The sequence below is a fragment of the Microtus ochrogaster genome (genome assembly GCF_000317375.1).
Source record: "Microtus ochrogaster isolate Prairie Vole_2 chromosome 14 unlocalized genomic scaffold, MicOch1.0 chr14_random_1, whole genome shotgun sequence".
Lineage (NCBI taxonomy): Eukaryota > Metazoa > Chordata > Mammalia > Rodentia > Cricetidae > Microtus > Microtus ochrogaster.
Window position 1 is genome coordinate 31,358,334 of NW_004949096.1, and position 5,888 is coordinate 31,364,221.

Genomic DNA, 5,888 nt, shown 5'->3' on the forward strand with positions numbered 1-5,888 from the left:
AGATACAAGGCGTGCCAAGCTGTATCTTACCTGCTTGATTGACTGACATTACTGTGAGTGTTGCACACAGGAACCTAACCTTTAGTCACCGGAGACTCCAGCCCATCTCCCCAGTCCTCCCTCCCTATAACTCTAGAGGACCCATCTCTCTAGATTTGCAGAATGCTTTTTATTTCTTTACCTTCTTCTGTCAGGATGCTCCATCCCTTCTGTGCAGCAAGCTCCCATTTATTGATTAGGACTCCCTCCAAGAGCTAATCATAGGCAAGAAAGATGTCCTTGTCTCCATCCTCAGGGCATCATCCTCAAAGTGCTGCTCACCGTGATTTCTGTACAGAGAGCTTAGGAAACACTCCTTACACAAAGGAGTGTGTACATGAGGTGATGCAGAGGCTAGAGATTACCACCATACAGATGTGCAGGGCCGTCTTCTCTCACTGCAGCCTCATCCACCATGGAGATGTGCAGGGCCATCTTCGCTCAATGCAGCTTCATCCACCATACAGATGTGCAGGGCCGTCTTCGCTCAATGCAGCCTCATTCACCATACAGATGTGCAGGACCGTCTTCACTCAATGCAGCCTCATCCACCATACAGATGTGCAGGGCTGTCTTCTCTCACTGCAGCCTCATCTACCACACAGATGTGCAGGGTCTTCACTCACTGCAGCCTCATCCACCATATGTATAAGGCATTGATGGCAACCTGACTAACACCGATGTCTAATTTTCTTCGATGAGATATGATGTTTGGGAAACAAGATGCTAAATCAGTAGGCTAGGGTTGTATGTAGGACAATAGAGAGAACAACACTAATTTGTTAATAGGACTGCTTTGGTTGAGTGCTGTTGGTGCTAGGAAGAAGGTAATGCTATTTCTTCTGAAGCAGTGCTTGCTTAGTCTTGATCCCATGATCGATGGTCAAGTGCTCTGAAGCACACAGCTGGTCAGGAGCTTTGCATCCAATTTCTTATCATATCCTCAGGACTTCAGTAAGGGAGAGCCTCTGTTTTAGGGAGGATCCTGGGCTGAGAGAAAATAACTTGCCCAGGTCATGTAACTAGGAAGTGACAAGGGCAGGTCAGAGCCAAGTGAGCATTCTCCACTCTTCTCTGTGTGCCAAAGGCTCTGTCTTTCCTCTGGGGTGACTTTGACAGGCGTAAAGTACACACAAGTACCTTCCTTGTTAGCTCGTTTATTTCAGGGGCGGGCAGCAGTGAGACTGTGAGGCTAGAGGGAGACAGTTCTAGAACTGGAAATTATGCCACTTCCAGTCTAACAGAGAGCAAACCTTTGATTTCATTCAGTTTAAGAATCTTGCGGAAATCTGTGCTGTTTACTGTCATATTAAACAGAAGGAAGCTAAGGCTGAGGGGCCTTTGTAAGCTGTGGTTGTCAGTTCATGTGTGTGTGTGTACACACGTGTGTATATGTATGCACAAGCTCACATAGTTAACTAGAGCATCCCCCAGGCCTATTCTCAGTTCTCCTTGGGTTTGATAACATTTCTCCCGGAAGCCTCATTCAACATGTGTTTGCTGCCTGTGTGAATGTCCCCACAACTGCCTGTGTGAATGTCCCCAGAACTGCCTGTCCAAGTTTATCCACTCTCCACAGAGCATCAGCTTTGGCCTCGTCTTGTGATTTTATCTGTGAGGAGCAGCTCTCAATGCTGATGAGCAATTCATCAAAAGCGATGGCTTTCAAGCTTTCTTTCCAAAAAATATTAATTTTATTTCATATCATATATTTTGATCATATTCTTTTCCCTTTCCAAACTCCTCCAAGATCCACCCTACCCATCTAACTTTATTCTTTCTCCTTATTCAAAACAAAACAAAACAAAACCAAATACAGAAATCAAAATCAAAAACCAAAAGACCAATAAGACAATAAAATACCAAGCCAAAAAAATTAGAATAAAAAGCTCGCAAAAACAAAACAATGCGTGGAATCCATTTTGTGTTTTCTTAAGCCACATTGATTGTCTCCACCATATTTTAGGCATTTGGAGGACAAAGGCCCCCTAATGCCCCCATTCCCCTCCAGTGGTAAAGCCTTCTCTGCCACTGTTGGGTGTGAAAGCTGGGTGACTCCATAGCATGGTTCTAAACTTGGTAGTACATCCAATCAAGCTTCTCAAAACCCAGCTTCCCAGACATTCACCAGGAGGTTCTGTCTAGCTTGACTCGATCAAACCTGTGTAATGTGAGCAGGCGGCTGCCGTCCACATGGCTTGGGTCTGCTGGTAGGGCCAGCACCTCCTTGCTCTTGACTGTCTTTGAAAGATGCTGATGAAGAAACCCGTCCGCTGTGAGGAGAGCTCTGAGGAGAGGTATGAGCTGTACTTTTCCATGTCAGTTCTGTACTCAGGAGGTAGGGCTTGGGGACACGTGCTTCTAAAAGCTCTTACGGTGAGCTGGTGCTCTTCCAGGCTTGGAAGTCACCTGGGGTGGAAGGAGGATGCAACACAAAGCAGAAGGAGCCAGCAGTGAGTCTTAGAGCCATGACATCCCATCACAGCTGGGTGAGGCCCTTTGCTACTGACTTACTCATATACTATTTTCTCATCATAAACCCGAAGTCAAGATATCAAATGGGATAAGTGTACGAACTATTACTGAATTATGTTAATACATGTAAGGCATGTAAAATAGTGTATGAATTTCATGAGAGCATTGTAAAACATTAGATGTTTATGCAAATGATATTGTCGTTGTTAACAGCATTGCAAAGCAGTGGCAGAAGCAACGTGAGCTCCAAGGACGTATCTGATGCTTTTGTAGCCATTGGCCTTTCCAGACCTCTGGTGGAGACGCGACTTTCTTCCCTTCCTCCTCTTCCAGCATCTGAAAGTCACAGAAAACTGTAAACATGAAATAGCACAATGATCAACTAGACAGACTTTACTCGGATTCACCTATTAGAACGTTTCATTTAATGTTGTGTACAGTACGGCTCCAGAGACTTGGACCAGCCTGGGTTGGTGAGGGATGAAGAAAAGACAAACACAGATAAATCCAAGGACACAAAGCCTGGATTGAGTGGTTGTGGGCTCACCACTGGAGAAAACTAAGCATTCAGGAAGCGCAGAGTGTTCATTTTATAGCGCTGAACAGAGAGGCGGGGTTGTTGAACGCAGCTCAACAAGGAGCAGGATTATTGAACACAGCTGAACTAGGAGCAGGGCTCATGGTACACAGCTGTATCGAGGAGGCTGGTTCAGCTGATCTCAGTAGATGCAGTCTTCAGGCTGTAAACATCCAGGAAGGAGAAAGCCATGCGGGCATTTTCTGTGCACATTGTCAGCATCCACACACTGAACAGGTCAGGCTAAGCATCCACTGGGGAGAATGGTACGGTGAACAGTGTTTGTATAGACTGCCAACAGCCACACATGAAACAGAAGGGACGGATTTGCCATTTCCCCCTGAGTTCTTGATGTGACTGTACCTATGTTGACAGCACACATTGACTTAGGACTTAACGCTCTTAGGGATCCCTCCACTCCCTGTAAGTTGTCTTTCTTCCTATTTCTCTATAAACTTATAGTTATGTATGTTTATATACATTGTTTTGCATAATTAAACTTTAACACCAGGACTACTAAAATACTAATTAGGGATGTTCTTTTGTATGAACACAATGTGGTTATCAACCTCACAGATTAGCAACTTATTTGATCTATTGTCCATATTCTGATTTATAAGCCGATTAAGGATGTCCTTCATAGCCCTACTGTAGTTCAGACTCCAGTTACACACTTACATGTCCAGGTTACACACTTACATGTCCAAGATCTATTGCTTCATCATTTCATCTGCAACATTTCCATAGCCTTTCTCTGATGGAGGAGGGTCATCTGTCTATGTGTTACTTTCATTGGTTAATAAAGAAACTGCCTTGGCTTTTGATAGGGCAGAATTTAGATAGGCGGAGTAGACCTAACAGAATGCTAGGAGAAAGAAGGCAATGAGGCAGATGCTATAGCTCTCCTCTCCAAGATGGACACAGGTTAAGATCCTTTCTGGTAAGCCATCATCTTGTGGTGCTACACTCATTATTAGAAATGGGTTAATCAAGATGTGAGAATTAGCAAGTAAGAGGCTAGAGCTAATGGGCCAAGCAGTGTTTAAAAGAATACAGTTTGTGTGTTGTTACTTCGGGTGTAAAGCTAGCCGGGTGGCAGGACACAGCCCGCGCTCCATCTACATTTCTCTGTCTTTTATAACATTGACTCTTTTACTATTTGCATTTATTTATTGTTTGGTTGTGCATGTGTGTGTGTGTGTGTGTGTGTATGCACAAGTGGAGACCAGAAGAAAGACTTCCAGAGTTGATTCTTTCCTTCCACCATCCGGGTCCCAGAGAATAGACTCGGGTCATCAAACTTGGTAGCAAGTGGCTTTACCTGCTGAGCATTCTGACTGGTCCCATAGTGGCATCTCTGAAGGATAAATAATATTCCCCTCTTTTTAATTTGTTGTTATAAAAGCATTCATTTTTTATAGGCAGGGTGTCTCTACTTACCCTTAGCTGACTTCAAACTTGCAATCCTCATGCTTCATAACTTGGGGTTGTGTAATTACAGGCATATGCCACCATGTCTGGCTGTCCTCCTAAATTTTAATAGGTGTTTGGTGTTTCTGATAGGTTGTTACTGTTCCCTTGGTCACTACATACTGTAGTCTGGGGTTCACAGGACAGGTATGTCATTTCTGATCAGACATGATGATGAATCCATAGCTGTGTTTGCTCACTCCCTGGCCTGGCACCAGAGGGGAATTCAGAGAACCCCAGTAGAAACAAAGCTACAACCATCAGCAAATCTTGAGTACTGTTTTGTAAGAACCATCTAATTGCATAAACAGGAACACAATGAGAAATTAAGTCACTAACACCAATCTGATCATTGCCTTCTCCTGGTTAAAACCAGCTCTGCACTTTGGTTTGTGAGCAATAGCTTTCCCTGACTATAAAATAGATGGGATTGGCTTCTGCATATGTTAGCCCAGAGTTGCTATCATTATATGCAGTTTAAAAGGAGAGAGCAAGGTTAGAGGGGCAGTGAATTTTGAGTAAGTTCCCATAGTGATCATCAGAGCAGGAGTTAAGAGTCCAAGCCTGTCTGAATGCCTGTGGCGCTCCGCAGGGGAGAAATTCTTTACACAGAAAATCCAACTGTTAGTTTGAGTTCTGTAACTAGATCAGGGAAGCCCTGGATAGGATAAATACCAACTGTTCAGAGTTACTAAATCCTTTGTCTCTTTTTGATGCTCACTCTTGATAAACCACTGTGAAATGTCTTGGGTTCAGAGACTTGTTACTTCTAGAAAGAACTGTTTAGATCCACTTAATGGTCTACATTCCTGTTTGTGACCTTTCTGGTTGCCGTAACTGTATTTGCTGACAGCAGCTCAAGAAGTTGTCCTTGGACAGCCGTACTGTATTGAAAGAGAGTCCCAGAAAAGGGGTAGCATGGGTGAAAAAACAGAGGTGGAAACTAGAAAAATGATCTCTCGAAGGTCACATAGCTTACACTTTGGAATGAGGGTCTGGATGGTCTCATTCTGAACTGTATGTGTACAGAATGTGAGGGTTTTCCTTTGATCACGAGAGAGGCTTCTGTGGTCCAGAGAACAGCAGGGTGTGTGGTTTGTATGTGTGTAAATACACGTTTGCTTCTCTGACTGCAAAGGTAAACCATCACCTTAATTATTATTTATTTAGTGCCTCTCTGAGGTCTCTGGACTGTCATTTCATCATGATGACAACCATAACAATAATGTACAAATACCAGCAATAATAATGGTAATTGCCTGTTTTGTTGGAGTGCTATGGGGGCAAATGTGACAGATTATGGTTCCCGAAGTGCTTTGGAATCCAG